Genomic DNA, 16,573 nt, shown 5'->3' with positions numbered 1-16,573 from the left:
CATAAATCTCATGGTTTTTAAGCAAATCTCTTGAATGTTTGGACCTGACTCATGATTTTGGAGCACTCGGCAACCAAAATAAGTGGCCAGATTTTCCTAAAGAGCTCAGCACGCTGGGAGGGGTTGCAAGAGCATTGGAGGACAGGATTAGAACTCAGAATGATCTTGACAATCTGGAGAATTGGTCTGAATTACATAGGATGAAATTCAATGAGGACAAATGCCAAGGAAGGAATAATCAATTGCGCACATACAAAATGGGATATGACTGCCTAGGAAGGAGCATTGTGGAAAAGGATCTGGGGGTCATAGCAGATCACAAACTAAATATGAGTGAACAGTGTAACTCTGTTGCAAAAAGGGTGAACATCGTTCTGAGCTGTATCAACAGGAGTGTTGTAAGCAAGACATGAGAAGACACTATGGGAAAGATGTGGACAAATTCGGGAAAGTCCAGAGAAGAGCAACAAAAATGATGTAAGGTCTAGAAAACATGACCTATGAGGGAAGATTGAAAAAACAGGTTAGTTTAGTCTGGAGGAGAGAAGACTGAGGGAGGACATGATAACAGGCTTCAAGTATGTAAAAGACTGTTATAAAGAGGAGGGTGATAAGTTGTTCTCCTTAACCACTGAGGTCAGGAAAAGAAGCAATGGGCTTAAATTGCAGCAAGGGAAATTTAGGTTAGACATTCGGAAAAACTTCCTAACTGTTCCGGGTGGTTAAGCACTGGAACAAATTAGCCAGGGAGGTTGTGGAATCTCCGTCATTGGAGATTTTTAAGAACTGGTTAGAAAACACTTCTCAGGGATGGTCTAGAACTTGGTCCTGTCTCAGTGCAGGGGACTGGACTAAATGACCTCCTGAGGTCCCTTCCAGCCCTATAATTGTATAATGACAGGTTTCAGAGTAGAAGCCGTGTTAGTCTGTATCAGCTCACTTCATTGGATGCATTCAGACTGTATTTTCCACTGAATGCATCCGATGAAGTGAGCTGTAGCTCACGAAAGCTTATGCTCAAATAAATTTATTAGTCTCTAAGGTGCCACAAGTACTCCTTTTCTTTTTATGATTCTGTAGTTTCCCTTGTAAGCTGGATGAGCAACGTTCAATTCAAAGCTTAAAAGTATCACTCTCATTATGTATTTGTATGGCTGTAGCACCAAGGAGCCATAGTTATAGACCAGGACCATATGGTGCTAGGCGAAAAGAGGAGTACCCCAGTGATGGCTGAAAGCCAGTGTGACTTGAAATTGCAAAGACCTCTACCACAGCAGGGATAGGCCATCAGACCCTTCCTACCAAAGCACAGGCTAAAGGAGCAGCTCCATTAGCTAGCAGCGGTAGTAAGCTGTTATCCTCTGTGTGGAACAAACCAAGAAGCAAGACATCACAGACATGTTGCACCAGTATTAATGATTATTATTAATTTGGTTCCCAGTGTCCTTATATCCCTCTCAAAATTCATCCTTCTCCCCATAAATGGGGCAAGCCACGCACTGGATAAGTAACTAAAATAGGTAAGCACTTGACAGAATCAGCAGGTTTCTTGAAGGAGGCCTGGCAGCAGAGGGATCTGAGCGTGGGAAAGCTCTGGAAGGGTGATCGGTGTGCAGGGGACGGGGATGTGACAGGAGGAGACAAGCCAGCAAGGAGGGAGGAGTCCAGTGGGGCTTTGGAGGGGAGGACAAACAGCTTAGACCTTATGGAATGGGGAATGGCCAATGTGGGGGATTGAAGGAAGGGAGCCATGTGGCCACAACAATGGGCCAGAAGAGAGCTGGGCTACACTGGTTTGTACAGAGGGGGCGGTGACATGGGAGGGGAGAGGACACAACTCAGTAATCCTGGTGGGAGAGGATGAGGGCCCGGCTGGGAGATTTTGCTGTGTGGCTGGAAGGGAAGGGCTGGGTCAGCAGCCTGACTGAAGCATTTGTGGCTAGTACTGCAGCAGGCCCTGGTCTGGGGTGGGGTTTGATTCCCCTGGCCACAGAAGCACTCTATCTCTTTCCCTGAGATTTAGGCATAGCTCTGTCTGGAGTGGGAGCCAGGATGCCTGGGTTCTATTCCCACCCATACCACTGACCCGTGCTGTGACGTTGGGCAAGTCACCGCCCTTTGCCTCAGTTTCCCCATCTGTAAATGAGGAGAATGACAGTGTCACAGACTGGCGGCCACGTAGGACTCCGGGCTGTCGCTGTGCTGCCGATGGTCCCTGCTGCTCTGCTCAAGGAGAATCGCTCCCCAGTCAGCACGGACGTATGCATGGGAAGTGATATTCTTCCCCCAACACAGACACACACAGACTGGCTCCTTCACTGCAATGCTGATCCACTTCACAGGGCGCTTCCAGGGAAGGGGAGTGATTATTTGGTGCCTGCAAAGTGCCTTGACATCCTTGGATAGAAGGCACTGGCAAAGGGAAGGGAAGGGAGATGGAACCACATGCAACAGATCCTAGTCATGTCACTCAATGTGCTGCTGGAAGGTGATCCAATCCCCTGGGACAGGGGCTATGGAGACCTGGCTAGAATATGGAAGAGCACAGGGTCGTTCCTATTCGTATTTGCCAGGGTTGAGTATCTGGGTGAGACCAATCAGCCAACATGCAGAGTGCACCGACCTCCTGCTGCATTTTCTGGCCACCTCATGCAAATTCTGCAGCTCTGGGCAAAATTAATTCAGCTGTTATCCTCTGCCCATCCATTCAGGCCCTGCGCTCCATCCAGCAACAAAAGATGCAGGCGGCTGACCATCAGAGCCGCTTGGCAGCATGTGTGTGGTGTGTTTTAGGTGGGGTGTGTATGCATGTGTATCGTGTTAAAAATAGCTTTTGGTCACACCCGGGAGGCTTGCTAGCGGAAATGGACATGCAAAAGGAAATAGCCTGTGACTGGAAAAAGAAATATAGTCCAGTCATTGAGGAATGGTTCAAAAAAAACCCCAGGGGAGGTGGTTGTTACAGGAAAATGAACAGGCCAGTTACCTCCCCAGTAAAATAGACACTTGGCTATCTGGTTACCTTCTATTCAACACCCAGACAAAGCACATTCTCCTGCAAAAAGGCCCCAGCTGACCAGGCCAATTTTTTGGAATATGACCATTTGCTAGACATGCCTGGTCTGTTAAATAGGTGTAATCAGAGACTTGGCTCAATGAACTCACTCGGAACAGCATGGCAAGGGGTTGCAATGGCGCTCGCTCTGAAGGTGGACAGCACCCTGTTAAGCAGAGAGCTCTGCCGACTAGATGCTTGGCTAATGGCTCGTTCGACAAAAGCTCCCTGGTGTAAGGGCTATTGTTTGGGCACTGCTCTTTACATGGCACGGGTTTGTAAAAAATCACCCACCACACCAGGCCCCCACTGCATATCCCCTGCCCCCCTTGAATGTCCAGGCTGTGTCTCCCAGGCTCCCTGGACTGCAGAGCAAGGCTGTGAGGGTCTAGCCCCCGGCAGGCCAGCAGGGGCTGCGTCTGGCCCATTTGCAAGCCGGCTGCCAGGCCAGACTTGTTTTCCTGTCGTGGGACGAAGAGGTTCAATATAAACTGCGTGCAGCGGTGGCAGAGAGCCAGGCAGCCTTCTCATGCTGCTCCGTTGCGTGAGCTTTGTTCTCACTCCCGCTCTCCAGAGGCCGACAGCCGCCCTCTGCATGCAGCAGCGCGATGGATTCTGCTTACCTCGCCTTTAAAAGCCTCGCACTTGCTCTGGCACGGCTTGGCTAGCCCAGGTGAAGGGAAGGTTTTGTCTTCCCCTGGGGAAACTTAGGGGATTGGCAGGAAGGCTAGGCACCTCCTCCCCTGCCCCACGGAGGGGCTGCAGCTCTGTCCCAGACGGATCCCCTCTAGGGGGCAGAGGGGAGCTCAGCTGCCATGGTCCATCCAGCCCTCGGTCACTCTGCTGGCACTGTTTGGTGAAGTGCCTTAGTGGGGCTTCCGCCTCCACCCAGCCGGCCTTCATCCGAGCCAGCAGCCCTGCCCAGCGGTGCCGCTCTCCCTGGACGAAAGCCTCACTCGCCCGCGCTCCAGTGAACCCCCCCGTGGCTGTGGGGGGAGTCACGAGTTAACATGTGCGGTCTCTCTGCTCAGGGGTCAATTTCAACCCCCCCCATGCCTGGAGCCAGGGGCTGAGATCTGATCCAGCAATAATCCCACAAGACAAGAGGCAGCAAGAGCTGCTCGGCCCACGGGAGACAGCGTCCGGCGCTCTGGTCCCGTTCACCCAGCTTTTGGTCTAGGATCGATGGATGGAGACAAACTGAGGCTGAAATACAGGGGAATGGGCTTGGCTTCCCTCCCCCTCCCTCCCCAATGCCGCCTGCTGGTCCTGTCTCACCCCACAGGACCCCTGCCATCCCAACCCCACCCCATTACCCCTTCCCCTGCTGAGGCCTGCAGAGCTCCCCCGGTTCAGAGAGGCCATGGCTACAGCGCAGAACAAGGCCTGGTTAGCTGGCCTGGCACTGAGCAGGGTTCAGCCGTAAGGCCAGACCTGGGTTCTGGGGAGGAGCAGCCACTTACAGAGAGCGGAGTGGCAGGGTCAAGGACTATCCCAAGGGAGGGAACCAGGGCTGTGCCTGCGCTAGGAAGCAGTAAGGGGAAATTCCCCCAGGACTACTCTGAGTGCCGTTGTGCTGATGGGAGCCCTAGTGTAGACAAGGCTCTGGCGCCTTCGGGTGGTTATAGCACCCTCTCAGTTAAACCTGCTGAGGAGCACCTGCACACTTACACCCCTTCCTCACCCGCCCCACGCAATGTACACTCCTCTCCTAGGATACGCACACGCCCACCCGTACCCAGGCACCAGGACGTGCACACACCCCTGCAGAGCGGGTGTCATCTCGAGAACGGTGTCTGCAGGAGGCAGCAGGGAAATGCCTGTGGGAATCTAAGACCTCTGGGCTCCCTGCTCTCTGATTTATCCCCCCATGCAGCCCCCTCCCGGCCCCCCAAGGGCTCTGCCGATGCCACTGGGAGCAGAGACAGGTGCAATCTTTGGACCTTTAGCTTCAGATACAGTTTCTGACTTCAATGCACAGAGCCCCCTACTGGTGGGGGGGTGTGCTGGAGCTGAGGGTGCGATGCGGGAGGCAGTGGGGGAGGCCCTCTCTCCATAGACAGCCTCAGGAACCGCCGGCAGAGCCGTCTCCCCAGTGCAGGACCTTCCCCTACAGGGATGGACTCTCTCAGCCCCCCAATAGGCCTTTCTTTCTTCCCACTCAGGCATCTTTGATCTCCTTCCCAAGTGGGGCAGCCCAGCCCAGCCCTGCCCCATCCCGTTCAATGACCTGCCCAGGGCTGGTCAGATGGTCTGTGGGGTCCCAAAAGTATGGGGCTCCCCACCCCACTCCGGCCCCACAGGGAAGGCTCCAGTTGAGAGGCCCTGGGGTTGCACCAGGGCCTAACCAGTGCTTGGGGCCAGCCCTGGCTTTGCTGCTGATGCTTTGGGCCTGTGAGCCACACACTCAAGGCTGCTGCATTGACCGACCCCAGTTCCAACTCGGGGCCACTCAGCAGCAGGACCAGCTGCCTATGGGTGGCGCCGGGCGCATAGGATCGTCAGCACAGACAACGTGCTGCCAAAGGGCGAACAAGGTGCTTGGGTGCCACAGGAAGGGGCAATGAAGAAGAGCGCAGAGACAGAGACAAGAGCAATCACGGGCCTGGGAAAACTCTCATAGGAAGGGAGATTGAAATGACAAGGCTTGTTACCTTGGAGAAGAGCTCCCAGGCTAGGTGGGTATAGGAGATAATGAGCGGGATAGAGAAGGAAGATGGGGTGCGTCTGTTCTCCCTGTCATAACACAAGGACAAGGGGACATCTGGGGGCTGGGATCCAAACCGATCAAAGGAAAAGCTTTCCACCCACCGTGTAAGTAGCGTGTGGAACTCCCTGACACAGGAAGGTGTTGAGGCCAAGAACTCAGCAAGACTCAGAAACAGGATTGGACGTGTCTCCGAACCTGCAGCGTTGTTACGGTTAGTGACCAGACAGGGCCCCTTGTGCTTCGGGGCGGCAGCCAGTTGCTATTATAGATGGATGATCTGAGTATAGGGGGTAGCTTCTCCCACATCTGCTGGTGCAGGGCTCTTGCACCTTCCTCTGGTCACTGTCAGAGGCTAAAGGGACCTCAGGGCTGATCCACCGTGGCGAGTGCTGTGCTCCTAGGAGCGGGGCTGTGCATGTCTGTGACCTGGGTACCAGGCGCCGAGCTTCAGGCCCCGGCAGGCTGAGATCCTGTGGTCACCGCCCACGGTAAGCGCCACGAGCTGATGGGGCTACAGCTGTAAAAGGCCTTGGGAGACCCCACTCAAGCATCTGGCCTTGGCACCTGCAGCTGCTCGGCTCGCCCTCATTCCCAGCCCTCTGACGCCCTCCAGTGGCCACGGATGGGATCCTCCTGCTAAACAGCCAGCAGAGCTCCAGGACGGGCTCTAAGCCCCTGGCCCCTGGGCACAAGCAGCCAGGTTCTCGAATCCAGGTAATCTCGCATCCCCCCACTGCCACAGGCCAGAGAAGCCCAGCAACCAGGGCCTGTGTGGGCAAGGATCCAACCTTGGGGAGTCCTGGCTGCACTGGGGGCCCTGTTTCCCTGCCCCTCCGGCAGTGGGAGCCTGGGATACCCCCTCCCGCTGCACCTGGGGGTTTCCATTAGCCCCCCGCGCTGGGCGGGTCAGCCCCAATCTCACCATGGTACAGATGGGGAGACAGATGCCCAGAGAGGTGCAAAGTATCAGGGGGCAGTCATGTTAGTCTGTATCCACAAAAACAGCGAGGAGTCTGGTGGCACCTTAAAGACTAAGAGATTTATTTGGGCATAAGCTTTTGTGGGTAAAAAAACCTCACTTCTTCAGGGGCATGGAGTGAAAATCCAGAGAGGTGCAGTGACTGGTCCCAGGCTGAGCAGTGGGTATCAGCTCTGCGGATCCTGGCTCCCGGCCCCTTGCTCAGTCTCGCAGGCCCCGATCACCGTCCTCTCCAGACCAGGTACCGTGGTGGCTCAGGCAGGCTTGGTCCTTCCTGCTGGTTCTAAGAGGGCAGCCCCAGAGCGTGGTGACGGTCCCAGCCCACTAGCTCACCTCTCCCACTGCCTCCAGCCAGTGTGCTCCCTGTGCCAACTATTCTGGGACAGCGGAACAGTCCATGGACAGCTGCGGCACCTGTATGTCGCCCCAGGGACCAGGCAGGGCCCAGCATTCAGAGGACACAAATGTGGCTTCATGGGCATCTCCCCACCCCAGGACTCCAGGGCTGCATTGCTCAGAATCAGGCCGGCGGCGTTTCGGAAACACCATCCCGGGAGGTGGGGGGATTCCTTTCCACAAACTCCAGAGATTTGGCGCAGCTTCGACTGGAGACGGGGCTAAACCGACATCGCACACCCCACCGGCCCCGAACATTGGCAGCGTCCGGATTCAGCACCTGGGCCCGGCTCTCCCTGCTCCGCCCCCAGTGACTGGTGCAAAGCCGAGAGCTCTGATCTGGAGCCTCCCCTGCTGCCTGGGGTAAACAATGACACCAGCTGCAGGGAAGGGGGGGAAACCAGGCCCTTAACTTGGGATCAGGCCTGGGGAGTCCTGTGGTGGGCACATGAGCGTCTCTGGTTCTGATCCGGGCACGGATGACTCTGGCTTCTAACCCGTGGGCTAGTTCTGACCACTCAAGAGCATTGTCACCACATCTGGCCTGGCTGCACCCTAGCGTGGCTGCAGCCTGCTGAGTCGTAGCAGACATGGGGGGTTGGAGGGTCCCCTCACTCCGCCAGGAGCTAAATGACCCTGACCCGGGCTGCCTGCTCGTAACAGGAAGGCTCGGAAAGGCTGCCCTCTTGTGACACTTTGGGGGTACAGCAGGTGGAGCAGAGGTACCGGGGTTAGGCGAGCGGGGATGGAGAGAACCTGGCCAGGTCTGCTCTTGACACTGAGGACAGCGCTCGAGGGGTGACCGATCCAGGACCGTAGCCGTGCCAACCGCACCCCCGGAGCAGAGGCAGCCGGGCTGATGGAAGGCGGCAGCCAGGTCGGCAGAAGCAGTCACTCGGGGAGGTGAGGTTCCTACAGCGATGCACAAACCCGTCCACCGGCATAGGCTGCGTGCACGCTCTGGGGTCATGCCAGCGTAGCTGTGCCATGCCCTGAGGCTGTGAGACTGGCAGAGCCACCCCTGTAAGACAAGCCGCCCACCCACCCACATGCCAGGACTGTTTTACCTCCACCCTATGCGGGGCCCCAGGGTTTGCAGAGCCCTGGGCCGTGGGAGGACCCTCCAGGGCTGGAGTGGAAGGTCTGGTTAGGGGAGGAGGGGAAGCAGGGGGTCATTCCTGGGACACTCTGGAGAGTGGGGGGTGTTGGCAGGGGTAGGTGGGAGCTCAGGACAGTTATCCCTGGAGGTCTAGTAAAGCCCAGCTGAGTCTCGCCGGGTGGGGAGAGGGAGCTGCAGCAGGCTGGGATGGGGCATTGGCTGGTGGTGACGGCTGTTGGAACAGGGCCCCCTGAAGGCACCTAGAGTGGGCAGTGCCCATCACCATCCGCTCCTTTCCCCTGCCCCCGGGTGACTGACCCGGAACCACTTCCACACGCAGGCCCAGGCCCGGGACGAAGGTTCCTGAGCCCTCATCTCTAGCCTGCTCTGCCCACCATGGCCTGTCGGGCAGCCCCCGGCCGGGTAGTGCCAGCCTGCCAGCCACCCTCACAGGCTGCTACCCAGTGTGCCACACCGCCTGGCCCGTTCGGTGAGTCTCTTACCATATACACATGGTCCATTTTTTTCCCCCAGCGTATCTTTCAGCTCCAGATTCCCAGCATCACAGAACATAGCCCAGGCCCGTGTCAGGAAGAAGCTGTTTCTACCACACGCAGCTAGCTCACTCGCACGCATCCTCCCCACCTTACTTTCTGTTCCTGCCCCTGCCAATTATCTCTATTTTTATTGAGCTAATTACCTCATGAGCCCCATCATTGCTCCCAAGGGTCAACAATTTCCCCCATAAAGGTAATTGCCTCGAATTAAGCCTGTAGTCTGCTCAGTTATGCAATGACCCAAGTGACCAGGGTGCGAGCACTCTGCCCCAGGGCCCCCGGAAAGTCCCCCAGGAATGACTGGGGTGATGGCAGTCCCCCCACAGGACCGCCCCACGGGCTCACTGGCTGTGATGGCCAGAAATGTGCACCTTGATTTCATGGCACTCTGCTTATACTGTGTGACCTACACTCAGGGCTGAGCCCAGCCCTGCCGAATCCCACCGCACACACCACCCCGAACCTGCCGGGGGCCGGGACCATTTCTGCGGGGGCAGCATGGCCAACCCCCCCTCCCCCATCCACAGACCACTGCAGGAACGGTGAAAGAGCCAGCTGGGGAGGTGGGGACTGCCATCGCCACCCCAAACGAGTACCTACGACCCAATCTCATTCTCCGTGATGCACCAGGCATAGCCTGCAGCGGAGCAGGTGTCCTCTCAGGGGGTCTATCTAGGACCTTGAACAACAGACCAGGTGCCCTCGGCCTGCACGGACGTGGCACGCACGGCACATGGCAGGTGCCCTCGGCCTGCACGGACGTGGCACGCACGGCACATGGCAGGTGCCCTCGGCCTGCACGGACGTGGCACGCACGGCACATGGCAGGGGCGCTCGGCCTGCACGGACGTGGCACGCACGGCACATGGCAGGTGCCCTCGGCCTGCACGGACGTGGCACGCACGGCACATGGCAGGTGCGCTCGGCCTGCACGGACGTGGCACGCACGGCACATGGCAGGTGCCCTCGGCCTGCACGGACGTGGCACGCACGGCACATGGCAGGTGCGCTCGGCCTGCACGGACGTGGCACGCACGGCACATGGCAGGGGCGCTCGGCCTGCACGGACGTGGCACACACGGCACATGGCAGGGGCCCTCGGCCTGCACGGACGTGGCACGCACGGCACATGGCAGGGGCCCTCGGCCTGCACGGACGTGGCACGCACGGCACATGGCAGGTGCCCTCGGCCTGCACGGACGTGGCACGCACGGCACATGGCAGGGGCGCTCGGCCTGCACGGACGTGGCACGCACGGCACATGGCAGGGGCCCTCGGCCTGCACGGACGTGGCACGCACGGCACATGGCAGGGGCGCTCGGCCTGCACCGACGTGGCACGCAGGGCACATGGCAGGGGCCCTCGGCCTGCACGGACGTGGCACGCACGGCACATGGCAGGGGCGCTCGGCCTGCACCGACGTGGCACGCACGGCACATGGCAGGTGCTCTCGGCCTGCACGGACGTGGCACGCACGGCACATGGCAGGGGCGCTCGGCCTGCACGGACGTGGCACGCACGGCACATGGCAGGGGCCCTCGGCCTGCCTTTCCCTGGTACGTTCAGTGGCACAGTGCATGGTTCTGCTTTGATGCATCTCCTACACTAAGCAGCCCAGCAGGTGATTTCTACCTCTGTGTACCTGACACGCGCAGCTCAGCAGCGTGGCAGGTGCGCGGTACCTGGTGCCTGGCTTTATCCGGCCCATCGAGCAGTGCAGCATCAAATGCCCGGGGTTCTTGGGGTTTCCTTGAATAAAAAGGGGGGTTGGTCTTGCATTCTTGACAGCATCAGGGAAATGAACTACAGGCCAGGCGCTCATACAGCCCAGCGATGGGGTGAGATCAGGGCCCTGCCAGGCCCCTGCCCGGACAGACTCCCATCTGCCAGCCGATTTCACTGGGGACTGCGGCCTCCTCGATGGGAATGGAGGCAGAACCCCACCCCCCAGTTCCCGCCTTGCTGTCCCGCAGCTGACGAACCCCGGGAGCACTCCGCCTCTGGAGGCCTGGCTGCCAGCGTACCCTGGGCTGCAAAGGGGGGGTGCGCGGGGGCGGGGGGTGCCTGGGGACGGAGGGGCTGGGCTCCCTGGGGGAGCATCAGTGGCCAGGTGGAACAGTTGCCTAGAGGGGACGGCCCCAGGAGCGCGGTGTGCGTAGCTCCCATGGGTCCCACGGCAGGGTGTTTGCAGCAGCCGGCCCATCACTGAGCAATATCCCCCAGGCCCAACCAGCTAACCTGCCCCCCCAGCTGCAGACCTGGCTGAACCAACCGGCCTGACCCCCATTTGCTCTGTGCCTGCATCTGGGGCCAGGGCCGGAGCGAAGGAGCAGGCTGAGAATGGAGGCAAAGGGTAGCTTTAAGCGCCCTCGGTGCTTCCTGTGTTCTGGGCCCTCCTGGTTTCTGATGGCCCACTGGCCACTACTGGCCCCAGGAAGCAGAGACGAGCCACAGTGCCCTGCATCTGGCCATGCCCCCAGCATGCCACGCTGCACCGAGGAAGGGAAAGGGGCGGCTGCGGAGCCTTACGCCAGCGCTGCGCCAGCTGGCTGCATTCTCAGGGGGCTGCGTCCACATCACCGAGAACCAGGCCCCGCGTTTGAATGATGCCTCCTGCCCGGGGCTGCAGCAGCCTGACACTCACAAAGTCTGCTCCCCCAGCTGGGCGGCATGCCCCCGGCCACTCACCCAGCTGATGCCCACAGCTGGCAGGGCACAAGGAGGTGAACACTGCAGGGCTCTGGTCGGCTCAGCTCCCCTGGGGCCAGCCAGAGGCAGGCTCTGGAAGTAGAGGCCGAGATGCCAGAGGAGCGACGACTCAGTCTAAGACCGTAGTACGAATCCCCTCCCCAATAGCTCCTGGGTGGCACAGATACGGCAGGAGCTCAGGACCTGGATGGCTGAGGTTCATAGAGCGCTTTCCACCCAGCGGTGCCAAGGAAATGCCACGAGTGGTATAGAGAGGAATCTCTCCTCCCACCACTGAAATGCAGCCACTGCTGGAGCGGAACGCAGCAGCTGTTTAACAGCCGCACATCAAGGTTACAAGGCAGCTTAGGACAGGAAGTGAGGAAGCATCCAACAGACACGACGAGAGCGAAAGGCAATGAGCTGGCATCCGGCCTGGAGAAGTGGGCTCTTCCGACAAGTGCCACGGGGTCGTTAATGACAACGAGCAATCGGGCTCTTGCTCTGCCCTCTCCTGCGAAAGACGTCATCTCGAGCAGCCCAGAATGAGTTCAGTGCTCACACAGTGGTAACAGCCCACCTCGAAGCAATCCACATGGCTCCCTGCAGCACGGCGCCCCCTGCTGAGCCCCCCAACAACCCATACAGCCCAGCGCCCCCTCCTGAACCCCCCCCACCGCTCCCTGCAGCACGGCGCACCCTCCTGAACCCCCCCACCGCTCCCTGCAGCATGGCGCCCCCTCCTGAACCCCCCCACTGCTCCCTACAGCATGGCGCCCCCTCCTGAACCCCCCCCACCGCTCCCTGCAGCATGGCGCCCCCTCCTGAACCCCCCCACTGCTCCCTGCAGCACGGCGCCCCCTCCTGAACCCCCCCCACCGCTCCCTGCAGCATGGCCCCCCCTCCTGAACCCCCCAACAACCCATGCAGCACAGCGCCCCCTCCTGAACCCCCCCGCCGCTCCCTGCAGCACGGCGCCCCTTCCTGAACCCCCCCCACCGCTCCCTGCAGCATGGCCCCCCCTTCTGAACCCCCCAACAACCCATGCAGCACAGCGCCCCCTCCTGAACCCCCCCGCCGCTCCCTGCAGCACGGCGCCCCCTCCTGAACCCCCCCCACCGCTCCCTGCAGCATGGCGCCCCCTCTTGAACCCCCCACCGCTCCCTGCAGCAGGGCGCCCCCTCCTGAGCCCCCCGCAGCTCCCTGCACCATGGCCCCCCTCCTGAACCCCCCCGCCGCTGCCTGCAGCACGGTGCCCCCGCTGAACCCCCCCACTGCTCCCTGCAGCACGGTGCCCCCTCCTGAACCCCCCCCACCGCTCCCTGCAGCACGGCGCCCCCTTCTGAACCCCCCACTGCTCCCTCCAGCACGGCGCCCCCTCCTGATCCCCCCACCGCTCCCTGCAGCAGGGCACCCCCTCCTGAGCCCCCCGCCGCTCCCTCCAGCACGGCGCCCCCTCCTGAACCCCCCGCCGCTCCCTGCATCACGGCGCCCCCTCCTGAACCCCCCACCGCCGCTCCCTGCAGCACATGCCCCCTGCTGAACCCCCCGCCGCTCCCTGCATCACGGCACCCCCTCCTGAACCCCCCACCGCCGCTCCCTGCAGCACATGCCCCCTGCTGAACCCCCCGCCGCTCCCTGCATCACGGCGCCCCCTCCTGAACCCCCCACCGCCGCTCCCTGCAGCACATGCCCCCTGCTGAACCCCCCGCCGCTCCCTGCATCACGGCACCCCCTCCTGAACCCCCCCGCCGCTGCCTGCATCACGGCGCCCCTTGCTGAACCCCCCGCCGCTCCCTGCAGCAGGGCGCCCCCTCCTGAACCCCCCCGCCGCTGCCTGCATCACGGCGCCCCTTGCTGAACCCCCCCCCGCCGCTCCCTGCAGCAGGGTGCCCCCTCCTGAACCCCCCCCACCGCTCCCTGCAGCAGGGCGCCCCCTCCTGAACCCCGCCCCCGCCGCTCCCTGCAGCACGGCGCCCCCTCCTGAACCCCCCCCGCCGCTCCCTGCAGCAGGGCGCCCCCTCCTGAACCCCGCCCCCGCCGCTCCCTGCAGCACGGCGCCCCCTGCTGAACCCCCCCCGCCGCTCCCTGCAGCACAGCGCCCCCTCCTGAACCCCCCCCGCCGCTCCCTGCAGCAGGGCGCCCCCTCCTGAACCCCCCCGCCGCTGCCTGCATCACGGCGCCCCTTGCTGAACCCCCCGCCGCTCCCTGCAGCACGGTGCCCCCTCCTGAACCCCCCCCACCGCTCCCTGCAGCACGGCGCCCCCTGCTGAACCCCGCCCCCACCGCTCCCTGCAGCAGGGCGCCCCCTCCTGAGCCCCCCGCCGCTCCCTCCAGCACGGCGCCCCCTCCTGAACCCCCCCCCCCCGCCGCTCCCTGCAGCACGGCGCCCCCTCCTGAACCCCCCCACTGCTCCCTGCAGCATGGCGCCCCCTCCTGAACCCCCCCCCACCGCTCCCTGCAGCATGGCGCCCCCTCTTGAACCCCCCACCGCTCCCTGCAGCACGGTGCCCCCTGCTGAACCCCCCACCGCTCCCTGCAGCACATGCCCCCTTATCAACCCCCCCGCCGCTCCCTGCAGCACGGCGCCCCCTCCTGAGCCCCCCGCAGCTCCCTGCACCATGGCCCCCCTCCTGAACCCCCCCGCCGCTGCCTGCAGCACGGTGCCCCCGCTGAACCCCCCCACTGCTCCCTGCAGCACGGTGCCCCCTCCTGAACCCCCCCCACCGCTCCCTGCAGCACGGCGCCCCCTGCTGAACCCCGCCCCCACCGCTCCCTGCAGCACGGCGCCCCCTCCTGAACCCCCCCGCCGCTCCCTGCAGCACGGTGCCCCCTGCTGAACCCCGCCCCCACCGCTCCCTGCAGCACGGCGCCCCCTGCTGAACCCCCCCCCACTGCTCCCTGCACCACGGCGCCCCCTCCTGAACCCCCCGCCGCTCCCTGCAGCACAGCGCCCCCTCCTGAACACCCCCCCCGCCGCTCCCTGCAGCACGGCGCCCCCTCCTGAACCCCCCCACTGCTCCCTGCAGCATGGCGCCCCCTCCTGAACCCCCCCCACCGCTCCCTGCAGCATGGCGCCCCCTCCTGAACCCCCCCCACCGCTCCCTGCAGCATGGCGCCCCCTCTTGAACCCCCCACCGCTCCCTGCAGCACATGCCCCCTTATCAACCCCCCGCCGCTCCCTGCAGCACGGCGCCCCCTCCTGAGCCCCCCGCCGCTCCCTCCAGCACGGCACCCCCTCCTGAACCCCCCGCCGCTCCCTGCAGCACAGCGCCCCCTCCTGAACCCCCCCCCCCCGCCGCTCCCTGCAGCACGGCGCCCCCTCCTGAACCCCCCCCCCCCGCCGCTCCCTGCAGCACGGTGCCCCCTGCTGAACCCCCCGCCGCTCCCTGCAGCAGGGTGCCCCCTAGCACCCGGGGGCGTGGGCGGGGCTTTGGCTCAGTACAGACATGGCAGGGAGAGCGCCCCGTGCTGAACCGCGGCCTCCTGCCACGCCCTGGTTTTCCCTTGGAATTCCCCCTACACGCCTGAGGATTTCCTGCGCATGCCCCTGGAAATGGGGGGAGCGGGGAGAGTCACCCCCTGGGCGGGGGAGCCTACGCCGAGAGGGGCAGGGGGGGTCACTGCTGTTTGGACGGCGCTGGAGCGGGGCAGGCTGATGTGCACGAAGGCGGACGGATCCCAATCAATAAAAGACCCAAAGGGGACGAGCGTCCTTTGAAGCCTTCGTCATGTCCTCAGAAAAGCACAACCCCCATCCCCCCCCCTCCACTCCACCCCCTTCCACACCCCCCCCTCCGCTCGGCCTGGCGTCCCCAGGGGCCCGGCGCGCTCCTTCCCGCCGGCAGCTGGCAAATGTCAGCGTTGCAACAGCAACCCCGCGCGGGCTCCAGATAAGGAGATGTTGCCGGGGGCCGTTTGTCATTTGGGGAAGTTGTCGAAAAAAAGACTCAAGTCGTCCTCCCCCCCTGCCCCCGCCCCGGAAGTTTCTGTTCCCATTTGGGGCGAGGGGAGGGCGGGGGGGAGAAGAAGCTCACCCCAGCCCAGTCAGGGGCGATCTGGACGGGGAGGAGGAGTCGGGAGGGGCCTGTCCCCTCGCCCCCCATCCCGCCGGGGTCCCTCTGGGCTTAACGGGTCTCGCCCTGGGCTCCTGCCATGCTCGCAGCTGCCGTGCAGCCAGCGTGGGACCCGGGCAGGCCCTGAGCTGCACCAGCTGCCCTCGGCTGGCTTCTGTGGGGCTTCCTCGCCTGGGGGGTCCTGGGTGGGAGGCCGGGGCCCTGAGGGGAAGGCTGGCGCCTCTTGGGGAAGGCTGATTCCCTGGCTCACGCCCTGCCCTGCCCCACGGGGGCCTGAATCAGAGCAGAGGAGGCCCCCAGGGCTCCATCAGGGAGCTGCCTGCAAAGGAGGGTGGGGGGTGGGGGGAGGAAGATGGGGGGTGGAGGGAGCCCGTTTGCACGGCTGCCGTTATTGCGGCAGGCCCTGGGAGGCCCAGTGCCAGCCGGGCCGAGCATCAGGGCAAGGGCCCCATCGGCCCGACCAAAGGGCAGAGTGCGAACGGGAGGCAGGGCCCAGGTGTGTGCCGTCGCCAGGGGGACCGCCAGAGCTGGGACGCGGGCAAGGGGGGAGCAAACACGGTGCCACACCCCGACCCAGCCTCACTTGGAGGGGCAGTGGTGGCGGGCTCGCACACACACACACACAGAAAGGTGGTGGTGGGATCTCTCGCTCTCGCTCTCTCTCACACAGACACACACACAGACACACACAGAGGTGGTGGCGGGCGCTTTCTCTCTCTCTCTCTCTCTCACACACACACACACACACAGACAGTGGCGGGCTCTCTCTCTCTCTCTCTCTCACACACACACACCCACACACAGAAAGGTGGTGGTGGGATCTCTTTCTCTCTCTCACACACACAGACACACACAGAGGTGGTGGCGGGCTCTCCCTCTCTCTCTCTCTCTCTCACACACACACACACACAGAAAGGTGGTGGTGGGATCTCTTTCTCTCTCTCTCTCTCACACACACAGACACACACAGAGGTGGTGGCGGGCTCTCTCTCTCTCTCTCACACACACACACA

This window comes from Chelonia mydas, chromosome 9 (assembly GCF_015237465.2).
Source record: "Chelonia mydas isolate rCheMyd1 chromosome 9, rCheMyd1.pri.v2, whole genome shotgun sequence".
Lineage (NCBI taxonomy): Eukaryota > Metazoa > Chordata > Testudines > Cheloniidae > Chelonia > Chelonia mydas.
Note: the sequence above shows the minus strand (reverse complement) of the source record.